The sequence below is a fragment of the Carica papaya genome, chromosome 8 (genome assembly GCF_054855325.1).
Source record: "Carica papaya isolate Zhongbai chromosome 8, ASM5485532v1, whole genome shotgun sequence".
NCBI lineage: Eukaryota > Viridiplantae > Streptophyta > Magnoliopsida > Brassicales > Caricaceae > Carica > Carica papaya.
In genome coordinates, this window is record NC_142316.1 from 20173634 (window position 1) to 20188486 (window position 14853).

General features: G+C 46.7%; 3 non-coding genes and 25 pseudogenes across 3 annotated transcripts; all 28 read left to right on the forward strand.

Moving 5' to 3' along the window:
• Nucleotides 1-141: 141 nt before the first annotated feature.
• LOC148250810 (5S ribosomal RNA) lies at nucleotides 142-260 on the forward strand (annotated as a pseudogene).
• A 564-nt stretch (nucleotides 261-824) lies between these two features.
• LOC148250811 (5S ribosomal RNA) lies at nucleotides 825-943 on the forward strand (annotated as a pseudogene).
• Nucleotides 944-1835: 892 nt separating this feature from the next.
• LOC148250812 (5S ribosomal RNA) lies at nucleotides 1836-1954 on the forward strand (annotated as a pseudogene).
• Nucleotides 1955-2514: 560 nt separating this feature from the next.
• LOC148250813 (5S ribosomal RNA) lies at nucleotides 2515-2632 on the forward strand (annotated as a pseudogene).
• Nucleotides 2633-2836: 204 nt separating this feature from the next.
• On the forward strand, nucleotides 2837-2955 carry LOC148250814 (5S ribosomal RNA; annotated as a pseudogene).
• A 209-nt stretch (nucleotides 2956-3164) lies between these two features.
• LOC148250815 (5S ribosomal RNA) lies at nucleotides 3165-3282 on the forward strand (annotated as a pseudogene).
• Nucleotides 3283-3844: 562 nt separating this feature from the next.
• Nucleotides 3845-3963, forward strand: LOC148250816 (5S ribosomal RNA; annotated as a pseudogene).
• Nucleotides 3964-4521: 558 nt separating this feature from the next.
• Nucleotides 4522-4640, forward strand: LOC148250817 (5S ribosomal RNA; annotated as a pseudogene).
• A 563-nt stretch (nucleotides 4641-5203) lies between these two features.
• LOC148250818 (5S ribosomal RNA) lies at nucleotides 5204-5322 on the forward strand (annotated as a pseudogene).
• A 532-nt stretch (nucleotides 5323-5854) lies between these two features.
• Nucleotides 5855-5973, forward strand: LOC148250819 (5S ribosomal RNA; annotated as a pseudogene).
• Nucleotides 5974-6537: 564 nt separating this feature from the next.
• Nucleotides 6538-6656, forward strand: LOC148250820 (5S ribosomal RNA; annotated as a pseudogene).
• Nucleotides 6657-6860: 204 nt separating this feature from the next.
• On the forward strand, nucleotides 6861-6979 carry LOC148250821 (5S ribosomal RNA; annotated as a pseudogene).
• Nucleotides 6980-7540: 561 nt separating this feature from the next.
• On the forward strand, nucleotides 7541-7658 carry LOC148250822 (5S ribosomal RNA; annotated as a pseudogene).
• Nucleotides 7659-7861: 203 nt separating this feature from the next.
• LOC148250823 (5S ribosomal RNA) lies at nucleotides 7862-7980 on the forward strand (annotated as a pseudogene).
• Nucleotides 7981-8189: 209 nt separating this feature from the next.
• LOC148250824 (5S ribosomal RNA) lies at nucleotides 8190-8308 on the forward strand. The gene has a single exon (XR_015815749.1). It is a non-coding gene; the product is annotated as a 5S ribosomal RNA (ribosomal RNA).
• Nucleotides 8309-8513: 205 nt separating this feature from the next.
• On the forward strand, nucleotides 8514-8632 carry LOC148250825 (5S ribosomal RNA; annotated as a pseudogene).
• A 365-nt stretch (nucleotides 8633-8997) lies between these two features.
• On the forward strand, nucleotides 8998-9116 carry LOC148250826 (5S ribosomal RNA). Its single transcript, XR_015814370.1, has one exon. It is a non-coding gene; the product is annotated as a 5S ribosomal RNA (ribosomal RNA).
• A 205-nt stretch (nucleotides 9117-9321) lies between these two features.
• LOC148250827 (5S ribosomal RNA) lies at nucleotides 9322-9440 on the forward strand (annotated as a pseudogene).
• Nucleotides 9441-9642: 202 nt separating this feature from the next.
• On the forward strand, nucleotides 9643-9761 carry LOC148250828 (5S ribosomal RNA; annotated as a pseudogene).
• Nucleotides 9762-10674: 913 nt separating this feature from the next.
• LOC148250829 (5S ribosomal RNA) lies at nucleotides 10675-10792 on the forward strand (annotated as a pseudogene).
• Nucleotides 10793-10996: 204 nt separating this feature from the next.
• On the forward strand, nucleotides 10997-11115 carry LOC148250830 (5S ribosomal RNA; annotated as a pseudogene).
• Nucleotides 11116-11324: 209 nt separating this feature from the next.
• On the forward strand, nucleotides 11325-11443 carry LOC148250831 (5S ribosomal RNA; annotated as a pseudogene).
• Nucleotides 11444-11648: 205 nt separating this feature from the next.
• LOC148250832 (5S ribosomal RNA) lies at nucleotides 11649-11767 on the forward strand (annotated as a pseudogene).
• Nucleotides 11768-12002: 235 nt separating this feature from the next.
• On the forward strand, nucleotides 12003-12121 carry LOC148250833 (5S ribosomal RNA). The gene has a single exon (XR_015815786.1). It is a non-coding gene; the product is annotated as a 5S ribosomal RNA (ribosomal RNA).
• Nucleotides 12122-12330: 209 nt separating this feature from the next.
• Nucleotides 12331-12449, forward strand: LOC148250834 (5S ribosomal RNA; annotated as a pseudogene).
• A 565-nt stretch (nucleotides 12450-13014) lies between these two features.
• Nucleotides 13015-13133, forward strand: LOC148250835 (5S ribosomal RNA; annotated as a pseudogene).
• A 563-nt stretch (nucleotides 13134-13696) lies between these two features.
• LOC148250836 (5S ribosomal RNA) lies at nucleotides 13697-13815 on the forward strand (annotated as a pseudogene).
• Nucleotides 13816-14707: 892 nt separating this feature from the next.
• Nucleotides 14708-14826, forward strand: LOC148250837 (5S ribosomal RNA; annotated as a pseudogene).
• Nucleotides 14827-14853: the final 27 nt, after the last annotated feature.

Genomic DNA, 14853 nt, shown 5'->3' on the forward strand with positions numbered 1-14853 from the left:
CAAATGTGAGTCTCGGTGCCGTGGCATTTTACTTGATATTAGAACGAGAACGGGAGGTACAGTGCGCACGCACAAGGAAACAAATGACGGGAGGGAGAAGAAAGGGGAATTAGTGTATGTATTTGCAGCGCGAAATTAAACAGGTGCGATCATACCAGCACAAATGCACCGGATCCCATCAGAACTCCGCAGTTAAGTGTGCTTTGGCGAAAGTAGTACAATGGTGGGTTACCTCCTGGGAAGTTCTCGTGTTGCACCCATTTTTTTTTTTCAGATGTGTCGTTCGACGTTACGCGCGACTTTAATTATGGTCCGCAGATTTATTCACAAATGTGAGTCACGGCGCCGTAACATTTTACCTGATTTATGAACGAGAACGAGAGGTGCAGTGCGCACGCACAAGGAAACAAATGACAGGAGGGGGGATGGAGGGAGAAAAAGTGTATGTATTTGCAGCGCAGAATGAAACATGAGCAATCAATCCAGCACCAATGCAATGGATTCTATCAGAACTCCGCAAGTTAAGGGTGCTTGGGTGAGAGTAGCACTAGGATGGGTGACCTCCGGCGAAGTCCTTATATTTCACCCATTTTCTTAGGAAGTGCTCGTGTTGCACCTATTTTTTTGCAGATGATTCTTTCGACGATACGTGCGACTTGAATTATGGTCCTCAGGTTTATCCGCAAATGTGAGTCACGGCACCGTAGCATTTTACTTGATATTAGAACGAGCACGGGAGGTGCAGTGCGCACGCACAAGGAAACAAATGACGGGAGGGGGAAGAAAGGAGAACGAGTTTATCTATTTGCAGCGTGGAATTAAACGGGTGCGATCATACCAGCACTAATGCACTGGATCCCATCATAACATCGCAGTTAAGTGTGCTTGGGCGAGAGTAGTACTCGGATGGGTGACCTCTTGGGAAGTCCTCGTGTCGCACTAATTTTTTTTTTCAGACGGGTCGTTCGACGTTACGCGCGACTGAAACTAGGGTCCGCTGGTTCATACGCAAATGTGAGTCAAGAAGCAGGGGCATTTTAATTGATATTAGAACGAGAAGGAGAGATGCAGAGTGCACGCACAAGAAAACAAATGACGGGAGGGGGGATGGAGGGAGAAAAAGTGTATGTATTTGCAGCGCAGAATGAAATATGAGCAATCATACCAGCACCAATGCAACGGATTCTATCAGAACTCCGCAGGTTAAGGGTGCTTGGGCGAGAGTAGCACTAGGATGGGTGACCTCCTGGGAAGTCCTTTTGTCGCACTAATTTTTTTTTTTAAGACGGGTCGTTCGACATTACACGCGACTGGAACTAGGGTCCACTGGTTTATAGGCAAATGTGAGTCAAGAAGCAGGGGCATTTTAATCGATATTAGAACGAGAAATAGAGATGCCGAGTGCACGCACAAGGAAACAAATGACGGGAGGGGGGATGGAGGGGGAAAAAGTGTATGTATTTGCAGCGCAGAATGAAACATGAGCAATCATACCAGCACCAATGCAACGGATTCTATCAGAACTCCGCAAGTTAAGGGTGCTTGGGCAAGAGTAGCACTTGGATGGGTGACCTCCTGCAAAGTCCTTATATTTCACCCATTTTCTTGGGAAGTCCTCGTGTTGCACCCATTTTTTTGCAGATGATTCTTTCGACGATACGCGCGACTTGAATAATGGTCCTCAGGTTTATTCGCAAATGTGAGTCACGGCACTGTAACATTTTACTTTATATTAGAACGAGCACGGGAGGTGCAGTGCGCACGCACAAGGAGACAAATGACGAGAGGGGGAAGAAATGGAAAGGAGTTTATGTATTTGCAGCGCGGAATTCACCGGTTGCGATCATACCACCACTAATGCAACGGATCCAATCAGAACTCCGCAGTTAAGTGTGCTTGGGCGAGAGCAGTACTCTGATGGGTGACCTCCTGGGAAGTCCTCGTGTCGCAAAAATTTTTTTTCAGACGGGTCGTTCGACGTTACGCGCGACTGGAACTAGGGTCCGCTGGTTTATACGCAAATGTGAGTCAAGAGGCAGGGGCATTTTAATCGATATTAGAACGAGAATGAGAGGTGCAGTGTGAACGCATAAGGAAACAATTGACGGGAGGGGGAAGAAAGGAGAAGGAGTGTATGTATTTGCAACGCGAAATTAAACCAGTGCGATCATACCAACAATAAAGCCCCGGATCCCATCAGAACTCTGCAGTTAAGTGTGCTTGGGCGAGAGTAGTACTCGGATGGGTTACCTCCTGCGAAGTCCTTATATTTCACCCATTTTCTCTGGAGGTCCTCGTGTTGCACCCATCTTTTTGCAGATGATTCTTTTGACGTTACGCACAACATGATTTATGGTCCGCAGGTTTATTCGCAAATGTGAGTCACGGCGCCGTGACATTTTACTTGATATTAGAACGAGTACGGGAGGTGCAGTGCGCACGCACAAGGAAACAAATGACGGGAGGAGGAAGAAAAGAGAAGGAGTGTATGTATTTGAAGCGCAAAATTAAACAAGTGGCATCATACCAGCACCAATGCACCGGATCCCATCAGAACTCTGCAGTTAAGTGTGCTTGGTTGAGAGTAGTACTCAGATGGATGACCTCTTGGGAAGTCCTCGTATCGCAATAATTTTTTTTCAGATGGGTCGTTCGACGTTACGCGCGACTGGAACTATGGTCCGCTGGTTTATATGCAAATGTGAGTCAAGAATCAGGGGCATTTTAATCGATATTAGAACGAGAAGGAGAGGTGCAGTGTGAACGCATAAGGAAACAAATGATGGGAGGGGGGGAGGGAAGAAGGAGTGTATGTATTTTCAGCACGAAATTAAACAGGTGCGGTCACACCAGCACAAATGCTCCGGATCCCATCAGAACTCCGCAGTTAAGTGTGCTTTGGCGAAAGTAGTACAATGATGGGTTACCTCCTGGGAAGTTCTCGTGTTTCACCCATTTTCTTTTTTTCAGAGGTGCCGTTCGACGTTACGCGCGACTTTAATTATGGTCCGCAGACTTATTCGCAAATGTGAGTCACGGCGCCGTGGCATTTTACTTGATATTTGAACGAGAAGGAGAGGTGCAGCGCGCACGCACAAGGAAACAAATGACGGGAGGGGGAAGAAATGAGAAGGAGTTTATGTATTTGCAGCGCGAAATTAAATAGGTGCGATCATACCAGTACTATGCTACGGATCCCATTAGAACTCCGCAATTAAGTGTGCTTGGGCGAGAGTAGTACTCGGATTGGTGACATCCTGGGAAGTCCTCGTGTCGCACTAATTTTTTTTTTTCAGACGGGTCGTTCAACGTTACGCGCGACTGGAACTAGGGTCCATTGGTTTATACGCAAATGTGAGTCAGGAAGCAGGGGCATTTTAATCGATATTAGAACGAGAAGGAGAGGTGCAGTGTGAACGCACAAGGAAACAATTGATGGGAGGGGGAGGGAAGGAGAATGAGTGTATGTATTTTCAGCACGAAATGAAACAGGTGCGATCATACCAGCACGAATGCAACGGATTCTATCAGAACTCCGTAGGTAAGGGTGCTTGGGCGAGAGTAGTACTAGCATGGGTTACCTCCTGCGAAGTCCTTATATTTCACCCATTTTCTTGGGAGGTCCTCGTGTTGCACCCATCTTTTTGCAGATGATTCTTTCGACGTTACGCGCAACTTGATTTGTGGTCTGCAGGTTTATTCTCAAATGTGAGTCACGGCGCCGTGGCATTTTACTTGATATTAGAACGAGTACGGGAGGTGCAGTGCGCACGCACAAGGAAACAAATGACGGGAGGGGGAAGAAAGGAGAAGGAGTTTATGTATTTGCAGTGCGGAATTAAACGGGTGCGATCATACCAGCACTAATGCACCGGATCCCTTCAGAACTCCGCAGTTAAGTGTGTTTGGGCGAGAGTAGTACTCGGATGGGTGACCTCTTGGGAAGTCCTCGTGTTGCCCCAATTTTTTTCAGACGGGTCGTTCGATGTTACGCGCGACTGGAACTAGGGTCCGCTGGTTTATATACATATGTGAGTCAAGAAGCAGGGGAATTTTAATCGATATTAGAACGAGAAGGAGAGGTGCAGTGTGAACGCACAAGGAAATAATTGATGGGAGGGGGAGGGAAGGAGAAAAAGTGTATGTATTTGCAGCGCAGAATGAAACAGGTGCGATCATACCAGCACTAATGCAACCGATTCTATCAGAACTCCGTAGGTAAGGGTGCTTGGGCGAGAGTAGTAATAGCATGGGTTACCTCCTGCGAAGTCCTTATATTTCACAAATTTTCTTGTGAAGTCCTCGTGTTGCACCCATTTTTTTCTAGATGATTCTTTCGACGTTACGCGTGACTTGAACTATGGTCTTCAGGTTTATTCGCAAATGTGAGTCACGGCGCTGCAACATTTTACTTGATATTAGAACGAGAACGGGAGGTGCAGTGCGCACGCACAAGGAAATAAATGACGGGAGGGGGAAGAAAGGGGAATGAGTTTATGTATTTGTAGCGCAAAATTAAACAGCTGCGATCATACCAGCACTAATGCACCGGATCCCATCAGAACTCTGCATTTAAGTGTACTTAGGCGAGAGTAGTACTCGGATGGGTGACCTCCTAGGAAGTCCTCGTGTCGCACTAACTTTTTTTTTCAGACGGGTCGTTCGACGTTACGCGCGACTGGAACTAGGGTCCACTGGTTTGTACGCAAATGTGAGTCAAGAAGCAGGGGCATTTTAATCGATATTAAAACGAGAAAGAGAGATACAGAGTGGACGCACAAGGAAACAAATGACGGGAGGGGGGGTGGAGGGAGAAAAAGTGTATGTATTTGCAGCGCAGAATGAAACATGAGGAATCATACCAGCACCAATGCAACGGATTCTATCAGAACTCCGCAACTTAAGGGTGCTTGGGCGAGAGTAGCACTAGGATGGGTGACCTCCTGCGAAGTCCTTATATTACACCCATTTTCTTAGGAAGTCCTCGTGTTGCACCCATTTTTTTGCAGATGATTCTTTCGACGATACGCGCGACTTGAATTATGGTCCTAAGGTTTATTCGCAAATGTGAGTTACGGCACCGTAGCATTTTACTTGATATTAGAACGAGCACGGGAGGTGCAGTGCGCACGCACAAGGAAACAAGTGACGGGAGGGGGAAGAAAGGAGAAGGAGTTTATGTATTTGCAGCGCGAAATTAAACAGGTGCGATCATACCAGCACTAATGCACTGGATCCCATCAGAACTCTGCAGTTAAGTGTGCTTGGGAGAGAATAGTACTCGGATGGGTGACCTCTTGGGAAGTCCACGTATCGCAACAATTTTTTTTCAGACGGGTCGTTCGACGTTACGCGCGACTGGAACTATGGTCCGCTGGTTTATATGCAAATGTGAGTCAATAATCAGAGGCATTTTAATCGATATTAGAGCGAGAAGGAGAGGTGCAATGTGAACGCACAAGGAAACAAATGATGGGAGGGGGAGAGGGAAGAAGGAGTGTATGTATTTTCAGCGCGAAATTAAACAGGTGCAGTCACTCCAACACAAATGAATCGGATCCCATCAGAACTCCGCAGTTAAGAGTGCTTTGGCGAAAGTAGTACAAAGATGGGTTACCTCCAGTGAAGTTCTCGTGTCGCACCCATTTTCTTTTTTTCAGAAGTGCCGTTCGACGTTACGCGTGACTTTAATTATGGTCCGCAGATTTATTCGCAAATGTGAGTCACGGCGTAGTGGCATTTTACTTAATATTTAAACGAGAACGAGAGGTGCAGTGCGCATGCACAAGGAAACAAATGACTGGAGCGGGAAGAAAGGAGAAGGAGTTTATATATTTGCAGCGCGAAATTAAACAGGTGCGATCATACCACCACTAATGCCCCGTATCCCATCAGAACTCCGCAGTTAAGTGTGCTTGGGGGAGAGTAGTACTCGGATGGGTGACCTCTTGGGAAGTCCTCATGTCGCACTAATGTTTTTTTTTCAGACGGGTCGTTCTACTTTACGCGCGACTGGAATTAGGGTCCACTGGTTTATACGCAAATGTGAGTCAAGAAGCAGGGGCATTTTAATCGATATTAGAACCAGAAGGAGAGATGTAGAGTGCACGCACAAGGAAACAAATGACGGGAGGGGGGATGGAGGGAGAAAAAGTTTATGTATTTGCAGCGCAGAATGAAACGTGAGCAATCATACCAGCACAAATGTAACGGATTCTATCAGAACTCCGCAAGTTAAGGGTGCTTGGGTGAGAGTAGCACTAGGATGGGTGACCTCCTGCGAAGTCCTTATATTTCACCCATTTTCTTAGGAAGTCCTCGTGTTGCACCCATTTTTTTGCAGATGATTCTTTTGACATTACGAGCGACTTGAATTATGGTCCTCATGTTTATTCGCAAATGTGAGTCACGGCGCTGTAGTATTTTACTTGATATTAAAACGAGAACGAGAGCTGCAGAGCGCACGCACAAGGAAACAAATGACGAGAGGGGGACGAAAAGGGAATGAGTTTTTGTATTTGCAGCGGGAAATTAAATAGGTCCAATCATTCCAGCAGTAATGCACCGGATCCTATCAGAACTCCGCAGTTAAGTGTGCTTGGGCGAGAGTAGTACTCGGATGGGTGACCTCTTGGGAAATCCTCGTGTCGCACCAATTTTTTTCAGACGGGTCATTTGACGTTACACGCGACTGGAATTAGGGTCCGCTGGTTTATACGCAAATGTGAGTCAAGAAGCAGGGGCATTTTAATCGATATTAGAACGAGAATGAGAGGTGAAGTGTGAACGCACAAGGAAACAAATGACCGGAGGGGGAAGAAAGGAGAAGGAGTGTATGTATTTACAGCGCGAAATTAAACAGGTGCGATCATACCAGCACTAAAGCTCCGGATCCAATCAGAACTCCGCAGTTAAGTATGCTTGGGCGAGAGTAGTACTCGAATGGATGACCACTTGGGAAGCCCTCGTGTTGCATCAATTTTTTTTCGGATGGGTTGTTCGACGTTACGCGCGATTGGAATTATAAACTACTGGTTCATTTGCAAAGGTGAGTCACGGTGGCGGGGCATATTACTTGATATTAGAACGAAAAAGAGAGATGCAGAGTGCACGCACAAGGAAACAAATGACGGGAGGGGGGATGGGAGGAGAAAGAGTGTATGTATTTGCAGTGCAGACTGAAACATGAGGGATCATACCAGCACTAATGCAACGGATTCTATCAGAACTCCGCAGTTAAGGGTGCTTGGGCGAGAAAAGTACTCGGATGGGTGACCTCCTGCGAAGTCTTTATATTTCACCCATTTTCTTGGGAGGTCCTCGTGTTGCACCCATCTTTTTGCAGATGATTCTTTCGACGTTACGCGCGACTTGATTTATGGTCCGCAGGTTTATTCGCAAATGTGAGTCACGGCACCGTGGCATTTTACTTGATATTAGAACGAGTACGGGAGGTGAAGTGCGCACGCACAAGGAAACAATTGACGGGAGGAGGAAGAAAAGAGAAGGAGTGTATGTATTTGAAGCGCAAAATTAAACAAGTGGCATCATACTGGCACTAATGCACTTGATCCCATCAGAGCTCTGCAGTTAAGTGTGCTTGGGCGAGAGTAGTACTCGGATGGGTGACCTCATGGGAAGTCCTCGTATCGCAACAATTTTTTTTCAGATGAGTCGTTCGACGTTACGCGCGACTGGAACTATGGTCCGCTGGTTTATACGCAAATGTGAGTCAAGCATCAGGGGCATTTTAATCGATATTAGAACGAGACGGAGAGGTGCAGTGTGAACGCACAAGGAAACAAATGATGGGATGGGGGAGGGAAGAAGGAGTGTATGTATTTTCAGCACGAAATTAAACAGGTACGGTCACACCAGCACAAATGCACCGGATCCCATCAGAACTTCGCAGTTAAGTGTGCTTTGGCGTAAGTAGTAAAATGATGGGTTACCTCCTGGGAAGTTCTCGTGTTGCACCCATTTTCTTTTTTTCAGATGTGCCGTTCGACGTTACGCGCGACTTTAATTATGGTCCGCAGATTTATTCGCAAAAGTGAGTCACGGCGCCGTGGCATTTTACTTGATATTTGAACGAGAACGAGAGGTACAGTGCGCACGCACAAGGAAACAAATGACGGGAGGGGGAAGAAAGGAGAAGGACTTTATGTATTTGCAGCGTGGAATTAGACGGGTGTGATCATACCAGCATTAATGCACCGGATCCCATCAGAACTCCGCAGTTAAGTGTGCTTGGGCGAGAGTAGTACTCGGATGGGTGACCTCCTGGGAAGTTCTCGTGTCGCACCAATTATTTTTTAGACAGGTTGTTCGACGTTACGCGCGACTGGAATTATGGTCCGCTGGTTTATACGCAAATGTGAGTCAAGAAGCAGGGGCATTTTAATCGATATTAGAACGAGAAGGAGAGGTGCAGTGTGAACGCAGAAGGAAACAATTGATGGGATGGGGAGGGAAGGAGAAGGAGTGTATGTATTTTCAGCACAAAATGAAACAGGTGCGATCATACGAGCACTAATGCACCGGATCCCATCAGAACTCTGCAGTTAAGTTTGCTTGGGCGAGAGTAGTACTCGGATGGGTGACCTCCTGGGAAGTCCTCGTGTTGCACCAATTTTTTTTCAGACGGGTCGTTCGACGCTACGCAGGACTGGAACTAGGGTCCGCTGGTTTATACGCAAATGTGAGTCAAGAAGCAGGGGCATTTTAATCGATATTAGAACGAGAAGGAGAGGTGCAGTGTGAACGCCAAGGAAACAATGGATGGGAGGGGGAGGGAAGGAGAAAGAGTGTATCGACAATACGCGCGACTTGAATTATGGTCCTCAGGTTTATTCGCAAATGTGAGTCACGGCACAGTAGCATTTTACTTGATATTAGAACGAGCACGGGAGGTGTAGTGCGCACGCACAAGGAAACAAATGACGGGAGGGGGAAGAAAGGAGAAGGAGTTTATGTATTTGCAGCCCGGAATTAAAGGGGTGCGATCATACCAGCACTAATGCGCCGGATCCCTTCAGAACTCCGCAGTTAAGTGTGCTTGGGCGAGAGTAGTACTCGGATGGGTGACCTCCTGGGAAGTTCTCGTGTCGCACCAATTTTTTTTCAGATGGGTCGTTCGACGTTACGCGCGACTGGAATTAGGGTCCGCTGGTTTATACACAAATGTGAGTCTAGAAGCAGGGGCATTTTAATCGATATTAGAATGAGAATGAGAGGTGAAGTGTGAACGCACAAGGAAACAAATGACGGGAGGGGGAAGAAAGGAGAAGGAGTGTATGTATTTGCAGCGCGAAATTAAACAAGTGCAATCATACCAGCACTAAAGCTCCGGATCCCATCAGAACTCCGCAGTTAAGTGTGCTTGGGCGAGGGTAGTACTCGGATGGTTGACCTCCTGGGAAGTCCTCTTGTCGCACCAATTTTTTTTCAGACGGGTCGTTCGACGTTACGCGCGATTGGAACTAGGGTTCGCTGGTTTATACGCAAATGTGAGTCAAGAAGCTGGGGCATTTTAATCGATATTAGAACGAGAATGAGAGGTGAAGTGTGAACGCACAAGGAAACAAATGACGGGAGGGGGAAGAAAGGAGGAGTTTATGTATTTGCAGCCCGGAATTAAAGGGGTGCGATCATACCAGCACTAATGCGCCGGATCCCTTCAGAACTCCGCAGTTAAGTGTGCTTGGGCGAGAGTAGTACTCGGATGGGTGACCTCCTTGGAAGTCCTCGTGTCGCACCAATTTTTTCTCAGACGGGTTGTTCGACGTTACGCGCGACTGGAACTAGGGTCCGCTGGTTATACGCAAATGTGAGTCAAGAAGCAGGGGCATTTTAATCGATATTAGAACGAGAAGGAGAGGTGCAGTGTGAACTCATAAGGAAACAATTAATGGGAGGGGGAGGGAAGGAGAAGGAGTGTATGTATTTTGAGCACGAAATGAAACAGGTGCGATCATACCAGCACTAATGCAACGGATTCTATCAGAACTCCGTAGGTAAGGGTGCTTGGGCGAGAGTAGTACTAGCATGGGTTACCTCCTGCGAAGTCCTTATATTTCACCCATTTTCTTGTGAAGTGCTCGTGTTGCACCTATTTTTTTGCAGATGATTCTTTCGACGTTACACGCGACTTGAATTATGGTCCTCAAGTTTATTCGCAACTGTGAGTCACGACGTTGTAGAATTTTACTTGATATTAGAACGAGAACGGGAGGTGCAGTGCGCACGCACAAGGAAACAAATGACGGGAGGGGGAAGAAAGGGGAATGAGTTTATGTATTTGCAGCGCACAATTAAACAGATACGATCATACCAGCACTAATGCACCAGATCCCATCAGAACTCCGCAGTTATGTGTGCTCGGGCGAGATTAGTGCTCGGATGGGTGACCTCCTGCGAAGTCCTTATATTTCACCCATTTTCTTGGGAGGTCCTCGTGTTGCACCCATCTTTTTGCTGATGGTTCTTTCGACGTTACGCTCGACTTGATTTATGGTTCGCAGGTTTATTCGCAAATGTGAGTCACGGCACCGTGGAATTTTACTTGATATTAGAACGAGTTCGTGAGGTGCAGTGCGCACGCACAAGGAAACAAATGACGGGAGGAGGAAGAAAAGAGAAGAAGTGTATGTATTTGAAGCGCAAAATTAAACAAGTGGCATCATACCAGCACTAATGCAGTGGATCCCATCAGAACTCTGCAGTTAAGTGTGCTTGGGCGAGAGTAGTACTCGGATGGGTGACCTCTTGAGAAGTCCTCGTATCGCAACAATTTTTCTTCATATGGGTTGTTCGACGTTACGCGCGACTGGAACTATGGTCCGCTGGTTTATACGCAAATGTGAGTCAAGAATTAGGGGCATTTTAATCGATATTAGAACGAGAATGAGAGGTGTAATGTGAACGCACAAGGAAACAAATGATGGGAGGGGGGGAGGGAAGAAGGAGTGTATGTATTTTCAGCACGAAATTAAATAGGTGCGGTCACACCAGCACAAATGCACCGGATCCCATCAGAACTACGCAGTTAAGTGTGCTTTGGCGAAAGTAGTACAATGATGGGTTACCTCCTGGGAAGTTCTCGTGTTGCACCTATTTTCTTTTTTTCAGATGTGCCGTTCGACGTTACGCGCGACTTTAATTATGGTCCGCAGATTTATTCGTAAATGTGAGTCACGGCGTCGTGGCATTTTACTTGATATTTGAACGAGAACGAGAGTTACAGTGCGCACGCATACGGAAACAAATGACGGGAGGGGGAAGAAAGGAGAAGGAGTTTATGTATTTGCAGCGCGGAATTAAACGGCTGCGATCATATCAGCACTAATGCACCGGATCCCATCAGAACTCTGCAGTTAAGTGTGCGTGGGCGAGAGTAGTACTCGGATAGGTGACCTCCTGGGAACTTCTCATGTCGCACCAATTTTTTTTCAGACGGGTCGTTCAACGTTACGCGCGACTGGAACTGGGGTCCGCTGGTGTATACGCAATTGTGAGTCAAGAAGCAGGGGCATTTTAATCGATATTAGAACGAGAAGGAGAGGTGCAGTGTGAACGCACAAGGAAACAATTGATGGGAGGGGGAGGGAAGGAGAAGGAGTGTATGTATTTTCAGCACGAAATGAAACGGGTGCGATCATACCAGCACTAATGCAACGGATTCTATCAGAACTCCGTAGGTAAGGGTGCTTGGGCGAGAGTAGTACTCGCATGGGTTACCTCCTGCGAAGTCCTTATATTTCACCCATTTTCATGTGAAGTCTTCGTGTTGCACCCATTTTTTTGCAGATGATTCTTTCGACGATACGCGCGACTTGAATTATGGTCCTCAGGTTTATTCGCAAATATGAGTCACGGCACCGTAGTATTTTACTCGATATTAGAACGAGCACGGGAGGTGCAGTGCGCACGCACAAGGAAACAAATGACGGGAAGGGGAAGAAAGGAGAAGGAGTTTATGTATTTGCAGCGCGGAATTAAACGGGTGCAATCATACCAGCACTAATGCACCGGATCCCATCAGATCTCCGCAGCTAAGTGTGCTTGGGCGAGAGTAGTACTCGGATGGGTGACCTCCTAGGAAGTTCTCGTGTTGCACCCATTTTCTTTTTTTCAGATGTGCCGTTCGACGTTACGCGCGACTTTAATTATGGTCCGCAGATTTATTCGTAAATGTGAGTCACGGCACCTTGACATTTTACTTGATATTTAAACGAGAACGAGAGGTGCAGTGCGCACGCACAAGGAAACAAATGACGGGAGGGGGAAGAAAGGGGAAGGAGTTTATGTATTTGCAGTGCGAAATTAAATAGGTGCGATCATACCAGCATTAATGCACCGGATCCCATTAGAACTCCGCAGTTAATTGTGCTTGGGCGAGAGTAGTACTCAGATGGTTGTTCTCCTGGGAAGTCCTCGTGTTGCACTAAATTTTTTTTTTTCAGACGGATCGTTCGATGTTACGCGCGACTGGAACTAGAGTCCGCTGGTTTATACGCAAATGTGAGTCAAGAAGAAGGGGCATTTTAATTAATATTAGAACGAGAAGGAGAGATGCAGAGTGCACGCAAAAGGAAACAAATGACGGGAGGGGGGATGGAGGGAGAAAAAGTTTATGTATTTGCAGCGCAAAATGAAACATGAGCAATCATAACAGCGCCAATGCAACGGATTCTATCAGAACTCCGCAGGTTAAGGGTGCTTGGGCGAGAGTAGCACTAGGATGGGTGATGTCCTGCGAAGTCCTTATGTTTCACAAATTTTCTTAGGAAGTCCTCGTGTTGCACCCATTTTTTTGCAGATGATTCTTTCGACGATACGCGCGACTTGAATTATGGTCCTCAGGTTTATTCGCAAATGTGAGTCACGGCACCGTAGCATTTTACTTGATATTAGAATGAGCACGGGAGGTGCAGTGCGCACGCACAAGGAAACAAATGACGGGAGGGGGAGGAAAGGAGAAGGAGTTTATGTATTTGCAGCGCGGAATTAAACAGGTGCGATCATACCAGCACTAATGCACCGGATCCCATCAGAACTCCGCAGTTAAGTGTTCTTGGGCGAGAGTAGTACTAGGATGGGTGTCCTCCTGGGAAGTCCTTGTGTCGCACAAATTTTTTTTTTCAGACAGGTCGTTCGACGTTACGCGCGACTGGAACTAGGGTCCACTTGTTTATACGCAAATGTGAGTCAAGAAGCAGGGGCATTTTAATCGATATTAGAACGAGAAGGAGAGATGCAGAGTGCACGCACAAGGAAAAAAATGACGGGAGGGGGGATGGAGGGAGAAAAAGTGTATGTATTTGCAGCGCAGAATGAAACATGAGCAATCATACCAGCACCAATGCAACGGATTCTATCAGAACTCCGCAAGTTAAGGGTGCTTGGGCGAGAGTAGCACTAGGATGGGTGACCTCCTGCGAAGTCCTTATATTTCACCCTTTTTCTTATGAAGTGCTCGTGTTGTACACATTTTTTTGTAGATGATTCTTTCGACGATACGCGCGACTTGAATTATGGTTCTCAGGTTTATTCGCAAATGTGAGTCACGGCACCGTAGCATTTTACTTGATATTAGAACGAGCACGGGAGGTGCAGTGCGCACGCACAAGGAAATAAAAGACGGGAGGGGGAAGAAATGAGAAGGAGTTTATGTATTTGCAGCGCGGAATTAAACGGGTGCGATCATACCCGCACCAATGCAACGGATCCCATTATAACTCCGCAGTTAAGTGTGCTTTGGCGAAAGTAGTACAATGATGGGTTACCTCCTGGGAAGTTCTCCTGTTGCACCCATTTTCTTTTTTTCAGATCTGTCGTTCGACGTTACGCACGACTTTAATTATGGTCCGCAGATTTATTCGCAAATGTGAGTCACAGTGTCGTGGCATTTTACTTGATATTTGAACGAGAACGAGAGGTGCAGTGCGCACGCACAAGGAAACAAATGACGGGAGGGGGAAGAAAGGAGAAGGAGTTTATGTATTTGCAGCGCGAAATTAAACAGGTTCGATCATATCAGCACTAATGCACCATATCCCATCAGAATTCCGCAGTTAAGTGTGTTTGGGCCAGAGTAGAACTCGGATGGGTGACCTCCTGGGAAGTCCTCTTGTCGCACTAATTTTTTTTTTTCAGACAGGTCGTTCGACGTTACGCGCGACTGGAACTAGAATCTACTGGTTCATACGCAAATGTGAGTCAAGAAACAAGGGCATTTTAATCGATATTAGAACGAGAAAGAGAGATGTAGAGTGCACGCACAAGGAAACAAATGACGGGAGAGGGGATGGAGGGAGAAAAAGTGTATGTATTTGCAGCCCAGAATGAAACATGAGCAATCATACCAGCACCAATGCAACGGATTCTATCAGAACTCCGCAAGTTAAGGGTGCTTGGGCGAGAGTAGCACTTGGATGGGTGACCTCCTGCGAAGTCCTTATATTTCACCCATTTTCTTAGGAAGTCCTCGTGTTGCACCGATTTTTTTGCAAATGATTCTTTCGACGATACGCGCGACTTGAATTATGGTCCTCAGGTTTATTCGCAAATGTGAGTCACGGCACCGTAGCATTTTACTTGATATTAGAACGAGCACGGGAGGTGCAGTGCGCACGCACAAGGAAACAAATGACGGGAGGGGGAAGAAAGGGGAAGGGATTTATGTATTTGCAGCGCGAAATTAAACCGGTGCGATCATACCACCACTAATGCACCGGATCCCATCAGAACTCTGCAGTTAAGCGTGCTTGGGCGAGAGTAGTACTCGGATGGGTGACCTCCTGGGAAGTCCTTGTGTCACAATAATTTTTTTTCAAACGGGTTGTTCGACGT